Source organism: Capra hircus, chromosome 6 (genome assembly GCF_001704415.2).
Source record: "Capra hircus breed San Clemente chromosome 6, ASM170441v1, whole genome shotgun sequence".
Classification (NCBI taxonomy): Eukaryota; Metazoa; Chordata; class Mammalia; order Artiodactyla; family Bovidae; genus Capra; species Capra hircus.
Genome location: NC_030813.1, coordinates 7,490,565 through 7,512,568, shown reverse-complemented (window position 1 = coordinate 7,512,568; position 22,004 = coordinate 7,490,565). Strand labels below are relative to the sequence as shown.

General features: G+C 40.2%; 1 protein-coding gene across 3 annotated transcripts in view; it reads left to right on the top strand.

Annotated features, from left to right (window-relative positions):
* NDST3 (N-deacetylase and N-sulfotransferase 3) overlaps window positions 12,390–22,004 on the top strand; it is a 174,448-nt gene continuing 164,833 nt past the window's right edge. For 2 of the 3 annotated variants that reach the window (XM_013964458.2, XM_018049185.1), the window contains exon 1: window positions 12,390–12,574. The gene's annotated coding sequence lies outside the window, so the exon portion shown is untranslated. Of the gene's footprint in view, window positions 12,575–12,908; window positions 13,160–22,004 lie in introns of those variants that run through there. The other variant, XM_005681278.2, reaches the window with a different exon arrangement.

Genomic DNA, 22,004 nt, shown 5'->3' with positions numbered 1-22,004 from the left:
GTGCCTTTCATAACTGAAAAACAGATAACATTCCAGAAATGAATAATGAGCTTTTCAATTTTTAAAAAATCCTTCCCTTGTGGCTCAGACAGTAAAGTATCTGCCTGCAATGCAGGAGACCCAGATTCAATTCCTGGGTCAGGAAGATCCCCAGAGAATCGAATGGCAACACACTCCAGTATTCTTGTCTGGAGAATTCCATGGACAGAGGAGCTTGATGGGTAAAGTCCATGGACTCACAAAGAGTTGGACACAACTGAGCCACACACACACACACTCACAACTTTAAAAAGTGTTGCATCTCTACATATACATCTCTCTAAAATCAAAAATTATTCTTAAAATGGCAAATCATTGGAATATTTTACCTTACCTAGAAACTTAGAAAATAAGACTGCAACAAAATGGAATCTAGAAATGTACATCAAAATGTGTAAAGCAATTTGTTAATGAAGAGGAAAAAGCAAATTATCCCCCCTTTCACCAGCTTTCTGCTTTACCTCCTAGAAGAACAGTTAGTGAAGCAGAAAGTGACTAAATCTAAAATTGGGCCAAGTCTAAGAAACGGTGTAGAAAGAAATATCCCAGAAACAGAGAGAAAACGGAACTGTTCAATTTAGGATAATAACAGCTTTTTTGAAATTTAAATAACAAAGAATTTTTATTCTTTAATAAGGCATGGATTAAAATGACACACCACCGTAAATAAATGTCCTTTTCACAAGAATGAGAGTTTGTTCAAAGGAGTTAAAGGAGCAGAACTGAGGGCTTCATTCTACCACTGAGGAGAATGTCTGAAAGCCTGTACCGTGAATCTCTGCTTTACCTGTAGATAACACATGGAATCATCTAAGAGTTTAATAGAACTGAATTATCTTGAAGTAGTAAAGTATTTGCAAAAATTGAAGTATTTTGCAAACAATCAAGTCTTGTTTTTCAATCTCACCTACATTTTCATTTTCTAATTAGGAAATTCATTTCCATTTTTTACATAATTATGAGGAAGCATAGGAGGAGGAGTTAGTGGTCAGTCATGTCCTACTCTTTGTGACCCCATGGGCTATAACCCACCAGGCTCCTCTCTCCATGGAATTCTCCAGGCAAGAAAACTAGAGCAGGTTGCCATTTTCCTCTCCAGGGAATCTTCCTGACCCAGGGATAAAACTCATGTCTCCTGTATCACCTGGAAGTTCAGTTCAGTTCAGTTCAGTTCAGTTCAGTCGCTTAGTCGTGTCCGACTCTTTGCGACCCCATGAATCGCAGCACACCAGGCCTCCCTGTCCATCACAAACTCCTGGAGTTCACTCAGACTCACGTCCATCGAGTCAGTGATGCCATCCAGCCATCTTAACCTCTGTCGTCCCCTTCTCCTCCTGCCCCCAATCCCTCCCAGCATTACAGTCTTTTCCAATGAGTCAACTCTTCGCATGAGGTAGCCAAAGTACTGGAGTTTCAGCTTTAGCATCATTCCTTCCAAAGAAATCCCAGGGCTGATCTCCTTCAGAATGGACTGGTTGGATCTCCTTGCAGTCCAAGGGGCTCTCAAGAGTCTTCTCCAACACCACAGTTCAAACGCATCAATTCTTCAGCGCTCAGCCTTCTTCACAGTCCAACTCTCACATCCATACATGACCACAGGAAAAACCATAGCCTTGACTAGACGGACTTTAGTCGGCAAAGTAATGACCCTGCTTTTGAATATGCTATCTAGGTTGGTCATAACTTTTCTTCCAAGGAGTAAGCGTCTTTTAATTTCATGGCTGCAATCACCATCTTCAGTGATTTTGGAGCCCAAAAAACATCTGCTGGATCATGGAAAAGGCAAGAGAGTTCCAGAAAAACCTCTCTTTCTGCTTTACTGACTATGCCAAAGCCTTTGACTGTGTGGATCTCAATAAACTGTGGAAAATTCTGAAAGAGATGGGAATACCAGACCACCTAACCTGCCTCTTGAGAAATCTGTATGCAGGTCAGGAAGCAACAGTTAGAACTGGACATGGAACAACAGACTGGTTTCAAATAGGAAAAGGAGTACGTCAAGGCTGTATATTGTCACCATGCTTATTTAACTTCTATGCAGAGTACATCATGAGAAAAGCTGGACTGGAAGAAACACAAGCTGGAATCAAGATTGCTGGGAGAAATATCACCTGGAAAGGCTCACATAATTATGAGGATTTTTAAAATTTTTAAAAATTACAACTTACTCCATAAAACACAGTCATACCTTAGAGATATTGCAGGTTCATTTCCAGACCACCACAGTAAACTGAATATCACAATAAAGTAAGTTGTACAAATTTCTTGGTTTCCCAGTACATATAAACATTTTGTTTACACTATACTATAGTCTATGATGGAGAAGGCAATGGCACCCCACTCCAGTACTCTTGCCTGGAAAATCCCATGGACAGAGGAGCCTGGTGGGCTGCAGTCCATGTGGTCGCTAAGGGTCAGACATGACTGAGCGACTTCACTTTCACTTTTCACTTTCCTGCATTGGAGAAGGAAATGGCAACCCACTCCAGTGTTCCTGCCTAGAGAATCCCAGGGACGGGGGAGCCTGATGGGCTGCCGTCTATGGGGTCGCACAGAGTCGGACACGACTGAAGCGACTTAGCAGCAGCAGCATAGTCTATGAAGTGTGCAATAGCATTATGTCTGAAAAACTTTTATGCATATATTGATTAAAAATACCTTCACACTAAAAAAACACTGACCATTATCTGACCCTTCAGCAAGCCATAATCTTTTGGCTAGTGGAGGGCTTCAAAGATTGCAAGAAATACCAAAATGTGACACAGAGAAAAAGTGAGCAAATGTTGGGGAAATGGTACCAATAGACCTGCTCCATGCACGGCTGCCACAAACCTTCAATTTGGAGAAGAAAAAAAAAAAAGGCACAATATCCTTCAAGCACAATAAAAAGAAATATTATCAAACAGTAACACTGTTGGGATCCTACCATCAGGGCTCTTGTGGCATTATAGTACAAAGATGCAGCTAAATACCCTGGGAGGATTTCAGAAGAAGAGCATCTCAATTTGGTTACCTATTTTCTGTGAAGTACTCTTGAACATGAAAGCATCTAAGTGCTAACTAACACCTTCACCTTGAATTGGAGAGTTTCTACAAATTATCATTTTTTGGAAAATGTCATGTTGCTCTCTTCGTATCATTTTATTTAGTTTTCCTCATTTCCAAAGGAAATACAGTAAGATCACATGGACAGGTTTGTTCCTTTCAAGGACAATACTGAAACACAATGACCCGAACAGTGTGTCCTTAATATGACTTTAGTTCAGAAGTTAAGGTTACTGATTTCCAAAATTCAGGCTTGTACTTCCTTGCTCTCTATTTTTTTCCCAAACCTTTCCCCATGGATGAAGTAAATTCATACTTTTCATTGAAAATGATTCTACTCATTTTAATAAATGGAAAATACAGCTATTAATAGAGATTTGAGCTCTGATGCTGGGAGGGATTGGGGGAAGGAGAAGGGGATGACAGAGGATGAGATGGGTGGATGGCATCACTGACTCGATGGCATCACCGACTCGATGGACGTGAGTTTGAGTGAAGTCCAGGAGTTGGTGATGGACAGGGAAGCCTGGCGTGCTGCGATTCATGGGGTTGCAAAGAGTCGGACACGACTGAGCGACTGAACTGAACTGAACTGAACTGAGCTATATTTATGAATTCACTTTCCAACAAAAAAGCTAATCAATCTCTATGCCATACAGACAAGCAGAAGAGAGGCGGGAATAAGAAAGTCTAATTATTAGAAAGTATCAGGTTCTAATGCCATCTGGGTAGGTGCAGAGGAAATAATCTCTGGAGAAATCATAAACACCTGATTTAATCTAAGAGAGACTCTATGAAAAAGCTGAGAGTTCAACTGAATTTTAAAAGATGGGTCCATTTCAGGTGCAGAGAGGACTTCCCTGGCAGTCCAGGGGTCAAGATTCCTCGCCTTCAATGCTGGTGGCCCGGGTTTAATCCCTAGTCAGAGAAATAGATCCCACATGCCACACCTAAGAGCCAGCAGAGCCAAATAAATAAAAAATAAATATTTTTTAAAATAGATCAAAAAATAAAGTGCAGAGGGGATGTGATCATAATAAGCTGGAGAGCTGAGTTAAGGTGTGAAGGAAAGAGCTTTAGAAAGCTTATTTGGGGTAAACCAACAAGACAAGAGCAAAGGGTTGTCTTGGGAGGTACTTTAGTAAAGACAGACTGGTCCCAATATGTAGAAGATCGTAACTACCAAGAACCTTGGACTTGAGAATTTTTAGTGTAAAACTCTCAAACAAAGGTTAGCAAATCTTCAACTTTTAAAAAGCTGTAATGAAAAATACAAGTTTGAGTTCAAACGAATTTTAACTAGCATGTGAAAATATTAGCAAAAATCACAACTCATATATAGGTTTACAAAGTTAAGCAATAATCTGAGATTCATCATGGAATGCAAAAAAAAAAAACATATTTTGGGTGCCCAAAATTAACTTCTGTGTCAACAGCCAACAGTTCAGAACCTGAATTATCTGCTTAGATATAGAGGTCATATTTCTGAAGACAAAAACAAACAGCCTAAAGTGACTTTTAAGCTTTTAAACAGCTTAAATTTAGTGAAAAAAAAAAAGTAGATGAGATATTTTGTCTCTCTCTTGACAAACGCTTGTTTGATTGCATTTTCCACATTCCAAGCAGATGTTTTAAAGTAATTTCAATAAACTTTATCTTAATGACAGAGAAGTCATGACATTTAAATGTCATAAATATTTGCTATAGATGTCTTTTTTCCCAACAGTTAGATCAAAATACTTTAGTATTTATAGAAATACACTACATGTTAGTGGTGGATGTTTCTGAGTATAAAGTTATGAATGACATTTCTTTGTTCTTTCCAAATCTCCTATAATAAACATATAATTTTATTGTAATAAATAAAATGAAACGTTAATAATATTTATAATATTATTTGGAATAATGATAGAAAAACTAGAAAAAGCAAAATAATGACTCAAATAAGATAAATGGTTATGCTCACATGAATTTCCCTGCCCTTAGGAACTTAGATGTTTTCCAGCTCAAAGCACCAGCATTCCAAAAGTGTGGCCCACAAACTCTTGGTCCAGCAAAGATGTAGCCAAGTTTTAGGCAAAGGATAGAAGACAGGAAGGAAGAAAAAGAGGGCAAAGGGCTTGTGCCAGCTGTTTCTGAGGAACTATATTAGTTATCGTCCACAAAACAAGCTACCATGCACTTAGCAACTTTAGCAACAAGATATTTATCTTGGGCTTTCCTGGTGGCTCAGTGGTAAGGAACTTGCCTGCCAATGCAGGAGACAGAGACGTGGGTTCAATCCCTGAGTTAGGAAGATCCCCTGAAGAAGGAATTGGCAACCCACTCCAGTATTCTTGCCTGGGAAATCCCATGGACAGAAGGAGACTGGTGGGCTAACAGTCCATGGGGTCACAAAAGAGTTGGACACGACTTAGCAACTAAATGACAATTTATTAACTTACAGTTTCCCTAGTCAGGAATACAGACTCAGCTTAGCCAGTTCCTTAGGGTTTCACAATATTGCCGTGAAGCTACTGGCCCGGCTGCATTATCATCAGGGGACTCAGCTACGGAAGAATCTCCTTCTAAGATGACCCAGGTTGTCAGCAGAATATGCTTCCTATGCTTGTAGGAGTAAGGGTTCAGCTCATTGCTGGCTGTTGCTTGGAGGCTACCCTTGACTCCAGGAGGCCACAGTCCCCAGAGGCATCCCATGGTTTGCTGAGGACTCCTGAAGTTCTTTGACATATAGGCTTCCCCAGTGTGGCCACTTACTTCATCAAGCTGGGAAGGAGGAGAGCCTGTAGAGTTAACATATACATTACATAACACAGCATACAAAGAGTTTTGACACAGGACAAGTACTTGTTTTCTGTCTCATTGCAGTATCTGTTGTTATTAATGTGTAGGGATTCATTGCAGTATGTTACTAACGTGTAAGGGTTCTATCATTACTATTTGTCAAAATGCTTAAGTTCTTAGGTAAAAGAGTTGTATAAAACTCACAGAGATAGAGTATATAAAATAACCAAGACTGACTTCAAAGAATGCTAATACATAGTTTATTATCAAGTAATAAAAATTAAATTGATATGGTTCTCCTAGCATATGGTTTAAACTCTATCCTATGCTGAAAATTAATAGTTTTCTATATTGAGTTAAAGTTGAGATTTTTCACTAGCGCCAGAAAGCTTTTGCCCCCAGAACAGTCAGGCTTGGATAAAAAACACTTCCATTATCACCTCAAGCTCTTTAATCAGTTTTAAATTTTTTTCTTTTGCTGTAAACACAAGGCTATGACAAGTTTTGGAACTCTAGAGGATCTCTGCTAACCTTATCCCCTGCTGTGATCAGAATTAAGTGCTAAGAATTAAGTTCTAAAGGTATAATTTATATACCTTTAGATTTATAACCTTTATAATTTATATACAAATTATATAACCTTTATAATTTATATACAAAACCATAGGAACAAACTACAAATGGAATCTTTCAGATATGAATTCTTAAATATAGTTTACATAAAGGGCTTAAGGAAAAGAACATTTTAAGTTCTGGATTCATTTGTCCAACCAATACGTATTTATCTTTTCCAGAGGGCTGAGCTCTATCTGGCAGAGGGGAAAAAAAGTGATCATGGATTCTCAACTTTAAAATTAAAATGAGACTTTGGAGAAAACTACTTTGGGTTTAACCATCAGGTTCCAGTAATTTTAATTCTTTTAAGCGTATGTGTTTGATTTCAAGTGTGAGTTTTAAGAAAAATTAATAAGGGCATCTATATTTTTTTCCTCAGAAGGCAGAAGATGCTGAACAACACTTAAATTTAATGCTAAATGAACTGAGTTTCCATTTTCTATTTCTTCTATACTACTGAGAGCACTTGCTCAGGTCTAGGGGAGAAAAACTATATGCATAAATTTTCCCTTTCCCAATTAAATTTTCATTTTTATACTCAAAGTTCTCCTAATTCAAATGTTTGGTGGACAGTTCAGTCCAAAAGCCTCAAGCCTAAGAATATTGGATGTGTCGATCCATAATGTACAGGGCATCTCAATTTTCTCCGCTATTTCTCTTTTATTCTAACAACTTCCCATGTCACTATTTCAAAGATACTTTCAGAGGAGCAAAACAAAATTAATTCATACAACTCCTACTTCTTGAATATTTATTATTTTCTTCAATTTTTTTTTGAAATTGAAGGATCAGATATAATGGAGAAACATCATACTAAAGTGGCAGGGAAAGTATTCTGCGGGCTTTTTATGAAGCTTGTTTTCACACAAATTGAAAGAGAAATCATCCATTTTACTTTCACAATGAATCTCTCTTGTACTACATGGCATGAGGCCAAGCTATAAAATGATGTTTTAATGTTGCAAGCTAGATCAAAGGAACACCTTAATGATGTTTGGTCCTGCCTGAATATTTATGAAGAGATAGCTTTGAAGACTCACACAGTATGTTCTACAATCTGACAATTGCTCCTATTTCCCCATTAAAATGGAACAAAACAACAGTTATTTATGAATATGCTTATACTGCCAAGTAGCCATCACCCAAGGCTGGTAATTAATTACATACATTATGATCAGAACTAAAGAACTTAAAACTAGTTGCACATTAGGGAAAAAGCTATTTTTGAGGACAAAGCATTTTAAAATTAAACAGAAATGATAGAAAATAATGTGTAGAGGTATTTTTGGCTAAAAAATAAAAAAAATTTTTAATGACATAATAGAATAAGGTGATTTCCTTGATCAGGGACAATGTAAAACATTACCTATTATCTAAGAAAGTAATGTCTTTCTCTTCTTTACTTCATTTTAAATGACTGCTGTTGTACAAGACCCTGGTCCTGGGGCAAAGAAAGACACAAAATAAACCAGGGAGGGAGGCAGCCCTCAAAGAGGTAAGCACAGTGTCTGTTCACCTGTTTGAAAATCCTGCTACTTTTTATTATGCCAAAGGCCCCATATTTTTTAACAAACGATTTCCTTTTCATTGATGATTTACTTAATCGACTGTATGGGAAGCCAATTAAAATCTTGACTTTATTGTATATTATGGTCAACATAAAAAAGAAAAACAAAAAAGAGAATCAGTTTTGCAAACCAAACAATGTATATAATAATAAATGTTCATTCTTACAGACCACAGTTCTCCAGGCCTGGGTCTTGTATCAAAGGAGTGCCAGAGGCAAGGTCTTTTGCCCTTCAGGAACTTTATAAGGTATAATAACCTCCCCACTACAATCCATTTTAAATCTTTTCCTGGGAAAAAAGGCTGAAAATAAATAAAGATAGAAATAAACATTAAAAAAAAAATCCACAATCTGTGTTCTCAGTAGTGCTTTAAGCCAGAGGATTGTAAAGAGTGGTCTCAGACGAGCAATATCACCTTCACCAGGAAACTTGCAAAAAATGCAAATTCTTCAGCCCTACCCCACTCCTAGTGAATCAGAAACTCTGGGGGTGAGGCCCTGGAACCTTTGATTTAATAAAGCTTCCAGATTACACTGATGTACACTAAATTTGAGAACCACTACTCCAAACTTGTCTATTAAGTTTTAAATTGGTCTTTATAAAATAAGGCAAGATTTTCATTCTACTAAATCAACCCAGTACACTTTTCACAAGCCTGTTTGTAAGGAGACTTAGAAGCAGGTAAAATTCACCTTTTCTGTGGCTTTTGAGAAGCCAGATACCACTTCCATTTCTCTTCCTCCTAACCAATCCTTTTTTTGAGATTTTTGGTTTTGGTCTATTTTCACTTAAACATCTCTTTAGATAATAGAGAAATTTGGGGTATATTTCCTTGAGGTGAGTTAGCAGTTTTCAGCTAGAATATGCTTTCTTTTAAATCTTTATCCCATTACATTTCAGCAGCTTTATAATGTCATTAATTACCATAACTATAAACCCAAACTGAATATTTCCAAGAAAAGTAATTCTTATACTTACTAGCTTGCAGAAGGAAATGGCAACCTACTCCAGTATTCTTGCCTGGAGAATCCCATGGACAAAGGAGCCTGGCGGGCTTCAGTCCATGGGGTCACAAAGAGTCGGACACGACTGAGTGACTAACACACACACACACACATACTTCCTAGCTATTTCACAGCAGAAATACCAATGTATTCTTTATTAATACTTGCATTTTAAAAAACTTATTAGAATACTACATTGCTTTAATTTAGACACTGAAAAAATACAAGACTCTGCAAACTGCAATGAGTTTCCTATTCCTTCATAATCATCACCTCTACATTGAAGTATTTAGATGAAGGGGGACGAGACCATCAAAGACAGAAAGAATTTTTAAACTATAAAGCATAAATTTTTAAATCTCCATTTTTCAATGTCTTGTTTCACAGTAACTGAATTCAAGGTTGACTATTTCAATATACAGAAGTGGACAGTTTTGTTTTTTGTCTCTTCTTTTTAATGGTTTCCACGGGTATTTAATTTGTAGACTCTTCCTTTTGGATTGAAAGCTGGGCCTCTAATAAATATATTTTATATTGTCTCAGAGACTGATAGAAGTCTGAACTTTTTCCATTTTTGAGGTAGGTAGTATTTATATAAATAGTAATAGTAGATATGCCAAAGCTATAAACTCTGTGGTTTATCCTATAAGCCTAAAATAAACCTAACACATTAACCACATTAAAAATATTGTACAAACTCATTTAGAGATTATACTAAATTATACAAGTGCTTTGCAAACATGAGGAATTGGACCAGACCACCTTCTCCACCTCTGCCTCAGCCACTGCCACAGTTTCTTTGCTGTCTATAATGAGTGTTTTGCAATTTGGAATCTCTTTAGAGGAAAAATTATTCCCTGGCTTTAATATTTCTCAGTCAAGGAAAGATGACAGGAAGGAAGGGCTAGAGGGAACAATGGTTGACAGTGATATCTGTTGCCACTTTACCTTCTGCTGGGGAAGTAAAGAGAAAGGAAATAGAGGTAACTTACCAATCTGCTATTACACTGACTGCAATTTCACATGTGCACAGATAGGAACTTGTGGAATAGATCTGTAAGATTTGTCTATCTCATAGGAAAAAAATCCCAGAAGATCCCCTGGAGAAGGAAAGGACAACCCACTCCAGTATTCTTGCCTAGAGAAATTCCAATGGACAGAGGAGCCTGGCAGGCTACAGTCCATTGGGTAGCAAAGAGCTAGACACAACTGAGTGACTAACACTTTCACCTTTCCTAAGATGTCTGTACTTCCAGATAGATGGCTAGGGTAGCAGTCAATGGTGAAGGGAGCAATTCTTCCCAAGCACCAGAAAATTTGTGCCTCCAGCACACCTAGCTGAAGAAAGCTTCAAAATACAGTCATAAAAATACTAAATGCATTATTTTATAGTAGAACTTTTCCATTTTTTGTTTGTAGAAAAGTCTGACTTCCTATCCTTATATCAATACATAACAAGTAACAGAAGTGCAGGAAATGTTCCTGCTTTTATTTTCTTATTAAAATATTATCATATTTCCAGGACCATTTAGTAGATGTGCAATAATTTCTTTTTTTTTTTTTAAATCACTGGAATGAAGACTGTAAAGGTGCCTGGAAGACAGAGGAAGCTGTTTGGAAAAGAAGTATGAAAAAAAATAAATGTAGAATCTTAAAATTCCTGAAAGGCACAAGACTCTGGGGGAGGGATGAGGTGGTGGGTGGGGGAACCATAATAAAATAAATAAAAACCAATTTAACACATGTCATCTGGTGAAACAATTCTACCATCTTGACATCTTTTGGGGTTTCCCGAAGGAGTAATTGGTTCAGTTACTTCTGTAACCTCTCAATCAAAAGAGCAAAATCCTCAGGCTTTTTAAGATTTCCACGATAGGATCTAATCAAAAGTCCAGCCATACAATATCCAAATGCCCCCATTAGTAATCTACCAAAATGTTTAATTTCTGTATCATTTTGGGTCTCTTCAGCAGAAATTTCAACTCAAGCTGCCTTAAGACAAAATTGAATTTGGTGATTCATATTTGAAAATATCTAGAGTTAGGAGCTTTTTTCAGCTGGGTTCAGAGCTCAAATATCCCCATCTAGGTTTAACTTTCCTCCAGCTCCCAGGCACGCCTCGCTGAGTACTATCTGCATTCCCAGAAATCAGATGATGCCACAAAAAAGCTCTACGCTCACAACTCACTCTGCAAAGTCCAACAGAAGGGAGTCTCTTCCTAAAGGGGGGCAAAATGGTCCCCAAACAGTGCTTTCTTGTCTCTGATTGGCCAGACTTGGTCACATACTTTTCTGTAAACCAACCCTAGCTACTAGGAGGACAGAAAGCTTCCAGTGGCCACACGAGTGTCGTGGGTCACCCACTGAGTGGTTGACATCACCTGAATCAAATGGGCTGAGGGGCGCTGGCTCGATCGTCCAAAAAGTAAAGGAGGGTACTGTTTCCAGGAGGAGAAATGCGTAGCTAGAGGCAAAACCATAAAAATCCAGTACAACGTATATCTTTAGTAGATCCACGTCCACCACTTCCTAAAACTTTCACATATGCTGTTGTTAGTCGATCAAGCCCCGGGAGAAGGGCATGGCAACCTACTCAGTGGATCAAAACAAATTAAAAACGGAAAAAAATCGTTCAACTGAGGCTCCTGGTCAACCTATATTTTAGGACAAGTGCAACCTCACACCTCGTATCCAAAATGTCGCTCCAGTTGTTGGCCTTCATTTGTCTTCAAGAACTGGAACACAGCACGTGGCCTTTAGAAAGCCGGCAAGTCGAGGCAATTACCAGCTTACGGTCGAAGCCGCCCGCAGCGCTGCTAGGTTCAGCGTCACTGGCGGGAGCGCGACGAGAGGGGACGACGAGGGTGCGCCGCACCTCCCCGCGCCGCCTCTGGAACTCACACCCACTTCCCACACACGGCCCAACCCTTCTCCTCGGCGACCGCTACCAACCTGCCCGCAGCGGCCGTCGGAGCCGGCCGACCGGGGCGGGACACCCAGGGTCCCCACGCCGAGGGCTGGGCAGGCAGCCGGGCGGAGCAGACACGGGCGCAAGGCGGGCGGATGCAGGCGCCTCCAGCCCCCTGGCTCCCGCCTCCTCCCCTTCCCCCGGCGGGCGAGCGCGCGCGGGCCGAGAGCGGGGAGGCGGCGTGAGGGCGGCGGCGGCGCGGCCGGGCGGGTCCCGGGGCCGCGGAGCGCGTCGGAGCGAGCGCACGAGTCCCCGGCGCGCCCGCCGCTCTAGCCCCGCGGCCGCTCCCGCCCGGCGCCGCCCGCGCTCCCGGACCCGGGCGCGCGAGGGGAGGGGCCGCCCGCGCGCCGTCCCCGCCCGGCTCCCGGCACCGCGTCGCCCCCGAGCGCCGCCCGGACGGCGGGGCGGCCGCGACCCGCGGAGGCCGAGGACCCGGGAAGCAGGATCCCGCGGACGCCCGCAGCCCGAGGGAATCGCCAGGGACCGGCGGTCCTCGCCCAGACACCCGCCCCCGGAGACTTGGAACGCGGACTCCAGAGGCGGCGCGCACGGTCAGGACAAGTTTCTCGCGGTTTAAAGGGGTCCTGAGACTGCCACTCGTTTTATTTAATCGACCTTTCCTCGCCTGTTAAAAATAAGTTTATTTAGACAAAGAAAAGAAAGATAGCTTCCTGGATGACTGGAGGTTTTTAAGTACAATCCCGAAAGTTTCGCATGGTGTGGTTATTTGCTTATACATATTTATTAACCTGTTAACTCTTCAGCTGGACAGAAAATTGACGTTTAAAATATTATTTGAGAAACATTTCTAGTTCACTGCTGCTTTCAGGCATCGTGTTATTTATCAGCTTCTTTAGCATCTGTCTTCCCCAAGTGGTACCGAAACCTGTCCCTTGGCGACCGGTCTTGCATGTGACACTCTTGCCCTCTAGTGCCTCAGCAGCTTGGTAGCAGTTTGATGGCTAATATTAATGAGATGTTACATAACACAAGGGTACTGGGCCTGAACTGGTAGTATCTGCCACTTGTAAAGCCAAAAAGCCTGAGCCAGTGGTAGTGGATACTGCTGTTTCAGTTTCTTTTCTATCTATTGAAACTTTCTGAAACGTTTGCAGCTCTTTCCGTTTTAATACCAGGTAAGTGTATCTATTTATTTATACTATACTTTAATGGATAACTCATAAATGTAAGAGTAGCAACTTTGTTTACAATCGATCTAAGAATTTCAGGATTGAACAAGTGCCTAATTTTATCCTTATAGAAGAAATAGAGCATTTAATTAAATTGAGTGAAACAAAGAAATGTCTTACCCTGGCTTAATTTTAAAGCTTCTCTTTTATAAAATTAAAGTATTAAGGCAATGAGCTTACAGTTGTTTCAGATTTCCACCAACAACTTGTAATTATTCTTCAGAAGATTTGTTAAACAGAACATATGTCTGTTGCTTGTTGGACTAGAAATTTGTAAGCAACATTGGAGATTTAAACTACAACTACCTATCTATCTATATAGTAATGATTCTCAACAAATCTTTCTATTTGATGCAATTCATTTTATAAATATCATTTAAAATTATACAGTTAATAACATTAAATGCAACTGGTAAGAAATATCCTAAGTGTTTAACACAAGTTTAAAATTAAAAGAAAATACATATATAGTCCATTTAATATATCTACATTTTTTTTTAAGAACTAAGTTAGATTTTTTTTAAGGGGTTTACCTAGATGATCTTCCAACTAGTTCTTCTAATATCTGGAAACTACTTAAGCCTCAAGCTCATTTAAAGTTGAAATTTATCCATATTCTCTATAAACATTGGTTATAGCAACATATGTAATCTGGAACAGTTTTAAGGAAATCACTCCTAAGTGATGTAAACAGCTACATCTTGATATTAAAATACAAATCAAATCTTAAGGCACATGTGAAACTGATCTCAAATCCACTTTTTATTTTTCTTAGAAAATATGTTATCAACTATTGAACAATGCTATTCACCACAAGAGAGCAGAATGATGTGGAAGAGAAACTCCCAAACATCTGATACTCAGCTAAAGGACAAATTTTTCCTTTTTCTTCAGCCAAAGCTCCCTATTAATATTGAACTTGAGAAGGAGATTTCAAAAATAAATTTGAAAGACATTCTTTTGGAAAATAGTACTGAACATATCAGGAGTCTTGCCTTAACAGAAGCTTTTCCCCTTTTCTTTCTCCTATTAACATAGACAATATCTGCCATTTCTCTGATATTTTTATTGTTTTTCTTTATGGTCTTGATGGTAAAACAGAGGTTCCTTTCTTTGTATAAGTAAATATTGATATTAAACTGGTCACATGAGTTAATTTTCTTCATAGTCTTTAGAATAAAGATTCTCATGTTAATAAGCTATTTTAGATGAAACAAAACTTTTATCTCTTTCTAGAGAGATTTTTTTAATAGTTCAGTGTAGTTGAATTATAGCATACCCAGTATTCTTGCCTAGAGAACCCCATGGACAGAGGAACCTGATGGGCTACAGTAGTTCATGGGGTCTCAAAGAGTCAGACATGACTGAACGACTAACCCTTTCCCTTTCCTTCCCTTCGCTTTTAACACATTTCCTTGAGAAAAGTGTTGTCTCTGAAGATTACAGCAAACGTTAGACTAATTTGTGCTGTGACTGAAAGATTTTTTTTAAAAAATAGCAGTGGAAGAGATAACCAGGCATTTGAGGTTCTTTTTTCTGAACAGTATATTTTGTTGAAGAAGTTATTATGAGCTAGAATCTTTATATTCAAAGGCTGACTTTTCAATTAAGAATTTTAAAATAATAAAGAAATTACAAAATTTTCACTTAATTCAGAGAATCTTCTATGACTTCATTGAATCCTGGTTGAGTCTCAACTGCTCTTTGGTGATTAATGGCAACTTTTAAATCTAAATAAAATCTGAGCTATAAAATACTTTGTTGTTTGTGCTACAAAAACAGGGAATTAGAATTGGCAATAAAAACACTATTCTCAGCTAAATGAATGCCTTGGGTTTCTAATTGCTCAACAGTTTAGACAGCAGAGAAAAGACAGTAGAAGTCTGCCTGTCCTGTGCTGTGACCATTGGAGATGAGCATCTACGCTGAAATGCATGAACTCTGAGCAGCTGTCCAGATTAGAGGACGCTACCAGGCCACCACAGTAAGGGCCTGCATTATGGTGATAACTAGTCTGAACAACACTTAAAACTGTTTTATAATAGAAGATTCTCTTAGAATACCCAAAGAATTGGTTTTAGAAAACCAATTGGTTTGTTTGGCTGCTTGTTTGCTTTTAATACAAACCATATTCTCAGCTCTGGAATGTCACAGTGGGTGATTTATCCCTTCATGTTGCGTTAAACATTGCTCATCAATTTCATGTAAGTTGTATAACTAGGAAAATGTCAAGCCCTTCTGTAATTACTTTTCTGCAATTATTATGTATAATAAATTACTTCACAAAAACTCCTGCTAATTACTGAGAGATGTAACTCTTCGCTTGTGTGTGTGAAAGTTGCTCAGTCATGTCCGACTCTTTATGACTCTTTATGACTCCATGGACTGTTCTCCAGTCCAGAATACTGGAGTGGGTAGCCTTTCCCTTCTCCAGGGGATCTTCCCAACCCAGGGATCAAACCCAGGTCTCCCACATTGCAGGCAGATTCTTTACCAGCTGAGCCACAAGGGAATCCCAACTCTTCACCACCTGTTGCGAAAAAGTCAGGTAGCAGAGTTCTGTGGTAAAAACCTTTTAGCATCTCACTGATGGGTATCCATTTGACATACGTTTCTCTTTTAAATCTTCTCTGATTGCAGGCTTTGAGAATAAACTGAAACTAGATCTTCTTGTAGGCGGGGTCCTGCCATGAGAGCTCTAGTCTTGGACAACTCCGTTGCTGGCTCTGGGCCTCGGTCCCTCAGCTGGAAAATAAGGCTCTCAGAGATCCTTTCCTGTCCTCTGTATTGCCCAACGCTGTGGAAGCTATTCTGAAGGACTGGACAACGAGACATGAAAAAAAATTAAAGAATAATGCAAAACTAAACTTAAGTGCTACTGTCTAGAATTTTAGTAGTAGATGTGTTATTGAAATAACAGCGAGGTTATGATAATAGCAGTTAGGACTGCCCAGGTAGTCCTGTGGTTAGGACTTCATCAAGTCAGGATGTACAGGTTCAGTCCCTGGTCATAGACCTGAGATCCCACATGCTCAGGGGCCAAAAACCCAAACCGTAGAAACAGAAGCAATACTGTGACAAATTCAATAAAGACTTTTAGAAAAATGGTCCACATCAAAAAATCTTAAATAAATAACAGCCAACATTCATAGGATGGACACCTGTACCAGGCACCATTTAAGCAGTTTATATATTAATTTTTAGCTCATGTAATCTTCACAAAGATTATGTGAGGTAGATACTGTAATTATTTCCACTTCACGGATGAGGAAACTGAGGCACTGAGAGGTTATTTACCTGTCAAATATTGCATCCCTGGAAAGTGGTAAAGCCAGGATTCAGTTTGACTCTGACTCCAATGCACATGCCCTTAACAACTAAATTACATTTTCTCTCCATAGGCTTCAAATATTTGTGCTTCATACACCTCTTGATATAACACAGGAAACTCATGTACCACTCCAGTCATTTCTACCACCTTTCCCCTTAATGGATGAAATGATCATTCATTTATTCAAGAAAAATTTACTCTGTACCTACTTTTGTGCCAGGCTTAAAGCAGTTCCCAGGACCGTTACATGTGATGCCTTCCTTAATGAGCTGTATTTAGTCTAGTTTAGGTGATTTCTTTCTCCTCTCTTGCTACTCCAAGTGGGTTGAGTTTCACTTGTTCTGAAAGCTGCCCGTGACAACAGAGGAGTAATTTATCTGACCTCTTCATTGGTGCATCCACAGGGTAGTGAGCAAGAGAACCAGGACCTCAGACCTCCTCAGGACTCCCTATCATATTTTTTATTGCTCCTCTCTGCTCTTTTTTATCCTCTCTATGCAGATTGACTTCCTCTGCCTCTCAGCTTCATGTAACCTGCCCTAAAACACAGCCAAAAACTGCTCTGTAACTTTACATCTTACGGTCCAGGCAAACAGTGGAGACTGGCTTAGCATCTTCTGTTCTCATGTCTCTGGAGAAGGATAAAGTGGCACAGGTTAACGTCTGTGCTGAAGGCTCCACTGGCAACAGGCATACTGCCCCGCTGTTAGGCACGCACTATACATACACTCTAGCAGAATTTACGAAGACAGAGGCAGACATGTTCGCCCGTAAGTCACAGAGGCAGAAACAGCAAGCAGCAGTGGGGGAGTTTTCCTCTCTTGCCTCACTGGATGGCACACCACTGGGGGAAGTGAACAAAACAGATTCCTTCCTTCGTAATTTCTAAGTACAAAGGAGTGAAGTTGCAGTAGAAAGTCATTTTCCATCTAAGGTATTACACAAAGCTAATACCCCCATAAGTGCAGCTTTTCTTCCATCCAGCTTTTAAAAAAAAGAAAAGCCCAGCTCTAGAGACAAGAGTATATTCTTGGTTGTAGTCCATGCAAATCAGCAAATTACTTGCCTACCACAGCAGGGTTCAATAAATATGACACAATTTCACACATTCTTTCTCAGACAAAAGCATGTTTTTTGTCAATTTTTAATATTGCTAAAATTACTTTTAGCAAATCCATGCAATGTATTTGAGGCCTCCCAATGCATTTTTCAATAGTATAAAATGTGGCTAATTTTGTGAAAGAGGAATACTGTCAAGATCTTTTAAATATCTTTCATTTATGTTAGAACCTGAAGTTCTTTAGTTATTAATACTCATTTTCCAGATGGCAATCTTTTTTTTCACATTCCTTATGCTGCCAACATGATTCTATTTCATTTAAAAATTGATTTTTACTTTGGAGTGATGATGGGAGAGAATGGAAGAAACAAGATAGGTTACAGGGACAAGTAGGTGCTTTCCCCTGCAGATTTTACAATGTTTTGCAAAGTGTAGGTTTGTATATAGTCAGTTCTTCACTATGTATGTAGAATGGCCTGTGATTCCCCAAAAATAATTGCTCCCTCTGTCTTTCATTAATGGTAGATAATTAAATAATGGCTGGCTGATGTTCCCGTGGTGAAAAACAGATGTTTTCCTTTTTAGAACCAGATGAATTGCAAAAGAACTCTAACCACTCTGAATTCTGAGAACTATCAGAAGAGGTAAAAATGGGTATTCAAATAAGTCAGTAAAAGGTACATTCTGGATGTGTCTCATTTATGGCTGTGGTCAAAGTGCTCACTGCCACTGACAGTGTCTGTATTATCACCCTGACTGTTTGAGGCCAGTGTGACTGATTGAGGTATCCATTCATGGGAGATGGTTTTACTTCATGACTGCCCTAGTTTGTGACTGCAGCTACCATTTGTAAAATTTAGTAGAGACTCTTTTTCGCCCATTTTTCAAGTATTCAGTGGGATGTGCTCACTTCAGGCACTGTGTTGATATCAAGAGTGTAGAAGTGAACAGGACAGGTGCTTCCAGCTGTTTCCAAACTGTGAGAAAATATTACTCAGAAAATCTACAACTAATTATAACTGGAACGTGCTGCAGAGCGCAAGTAGTTAGTGATGTGAGGGTGTGTTCCGGGGACCTGGCAGATCAGGGAAGCAGGGAAGTTTCTGCGAGGCTGGGACATATACGCATAGAGCCACAGGATTTGGAGAATGAAGTAAAATGAGAAGAGCGGAACAAACGTCCAGACAAAGAAAACAGCATGTGAGAGCATCCTAGGTCAGAAAAGAGTTTCAGGCCCAGCTCCTGCCCACGCGTAAGAGTAATCCATAGAATCAGGCCTGAATCAGGCCTGAGATGTCAGAGGCAGAGGGGAGCATGCCTCCAGTCTTGTGGGATATGTACAGGAATTTGAGTTTTCATCAGCAAGTGAGATGGGTGGCCATCGCTGGACTTTCAGCTGGGAAGGAAATCAGAGTTGTACTCTGATGCTGGGTTGAGAAAAGTAGAGAGGGAGCTGAGAGGGTTTCTGGTAGGGCTGGTTGTTGAGGTGGTTCAAGTGAGAGGCACCCTGCCAGGAAAGAGAGAAGGGCGTTGCGTCTGAGAGTTTTGGAAACTGGAAATGAGAGCACTTGGGTCTATTGTTTCGATAGGCAGGAGTGCAGGAAAAGAGTGTTGAGAGAAGCCACCAGATGGCTGCAGGAGGGTTTAGAGGGTGGATCGCATGTTTGGTTACGGACAGGTTGAGCTTGCTTGTGACAGTTCCAGTGGAGCCAAGGAGTGGCTGGTCTGTCGTTAGAAAGGGCATGGTTACTGGAAGTTGTTATTATACCAAGTCAGTAGTTCAGTTTGAAATCCTGGAGCTCAGAGGAAAGAGGTTTGAATTCCAAATAAACACTTGCAATTTGGGGGAGCATCATTGGTAATGAAAGCCAGGGGGTGTGTGAGCTCATCTAGGAGAAGGGGGAGGAATTAGAAGCCCAAGGGTGGATACAGTGCCAGGTATGTCTCTTTTGGGGCTTCTTCCTCTGCTGAGACCCATCTGACTTTGGATTCCTGCATCAAAAGTGGCCTTCCTGTACCTCCCACCACGCTGCTTATACTAACATGTTTGTAGCTATCCTTTTATGAACTTAGTACATTTTTATTGGTCAACTTCAGGATATTTCTCTCATTTATTATGTTATTTATATCATCATCACAGGTTAACATTTATTCATTCTCGGTGCCAGATAATTTTCTAAGAGACTTTTACACTTTTATTTCATAATCCTCATCAAAACCATCACAATATTGTAATCATCCTCCAATTAAATTAATTTTAAAAAAGAATAAAATGACTAATAAAAACTTAGTGCATGTAAAAAAAAAAAAACCCTGTTAAGTAGGTACCACAAGTATCTCACTTTTAATGAGGAAACTGCAGCATCTGAAGGGAAGAGCTGCCTGATATCCATTTCCTATGTGTTCCTAGCATGAAAGGGATGTGTTTGCAGTTGCCTTCTCGGGTGGATGATATCTTGAACGTGGGCTGTCAGGTTCTAAATCAGTTCAGCTGCTAAAGGCTGCTGTACCTTGGGCAGGCTGCTTAGCCTTTAAAGGGCCTCAGACGGTGTTGCTTATAGTAAGTGTTCATTGATGTTAGCTGAGCTGCTGTTGCTGGCATCCTCCCTGCCCACAGATGGGATTTGCTTCAGTGTGCCTCATAGGATATCCTCATGAGGTGGTGATGCTTATAACCAGCCCAACCTTGTAACTTCCTGTATCTGCTGTGACTGTTCCAAAACTTTGCCTGCCTAAATGGCTTGTTGATATTCTCAGTTTCATATACAGTTTCTTGGTCATTCAGCATATTCCTTATCATGGTCAGATACGTAGCCAAGTTCAACCATAGCTGTCAGCTCTGTGCTGTAAGACAGTGGTGTCCATGGAAACTCTCTTGACCCACAAGCTCATGTGCCTGCTCTTCAGTCATTCAGAGAGCCCTTCAGACCATGCAGAGTCTGTAGTTTCTAATATATTGTTGTGAGAGCACTTCAGGAACATACTATACTTCGTCATACATACTTCGTCACTATACTGAAGCGTTCGCCTTGTTGATCTTCCTGACCTTTCAAAATGTTTTTATCCCATGTCTTGTTTAAAAGATCACTGGGAATAACATGAAACCCACCCTTGGAAATTTCAGTCTGAAAAAGCAGTGAGACCTTAAACAAATCATGTTGCTAATAATAGTAAGCCTTTAGTAGAGGCCTTAAAGGAAAAGTGATTATAATTAGAGTATATAATCTGGGGACCTGGCCTAAAGGGGAGAGGAGTGGACTTGGTCGCAAAGAGTTTCCTGAAGAACTGAATTTGTGCAGTATATCGAGATTTGCCCGCGACCCACCAGTTTTGACCCTAGTCAGCTTCCTCGACTTTCCTGTCTGTCAGCACCCAGCTGTTTTGTAGAAGACTGTGACTTTGCTGCCGCCTCACGCGTCATCTGGTCAGCTGCTTGAGCCCTCAGTGTCCAGCAGTGGCGCGCGCCAATTTGCACTCTGCCTGGCGCTTTCATTACCGGCGCTGTGTTCTCCGAGTCCCCAAGCCTGCCTTCCGCTGCCCCCACCAGTAATCACGTCCTCTTCTCTTTTCCTCCCGAGTCCCTCTTTGTTGTCATCCTCTCTGATAACCACCTTTGTCTGGACTCAGGCCACCCCTACCTGGCTTGTGCAGCAGCGTCTGCTGGAACTGTCCTGATTCCACCTACTTCTCCACTCCGTGCAATGCCGCGCGTACTCTCTCTGTGCGTATGATTGTTCTTTGTCCATTCTGGGTGTCACTGCTACACTAATCATCTGTAAACCCTATTTTTATTGTCTCTCTTCTGTCCAGATACATCCAGTGCTGTTTCCCAGTCGACGCTCTTGTGTTCACAGTCACTTTAACCTGCGGCACTTTTTCAGTGAAACATTATTTCCATTTTCAGTCCAATACGTAGTGCTTTATGATTAGTTTAGACTGATCCTCAGATAAATGCGCTGTAATCATTGCATTTCATCCTTGCCAGGTTTCTATGCCGGGCATGCACACCACATCCTTATACCCAGATCCTGCCCATCATGCTAGGCCCCGCTCAAGCACCATGTCTCTTAGAAAGCACCACTGACTTTCCTAAACTTCATTCTTCTCTTGCTCTTTCTTCTGAAACTTGCAGTAGACGTAGTCTGTACAGCATAAATCCCTACTCATTATGTGCAGCATAGAGTTGGCTGTTGTTTCACACGTTTTTCAGTATTTTATACCTGCTAATGGAGGAGGCAGCTTTGATAGGTTCCTCGTAACTACCCTACACAGTGAGAGCTAATGCACCTCACCACCCTGTCTCATCACAGGTAAGAATTTTATGAATTACATGCCTTTCACTTCTAACAACAGGAACATCACACGTTTTTCAGTATTTTATACCTGCTAATGGAGGAGGC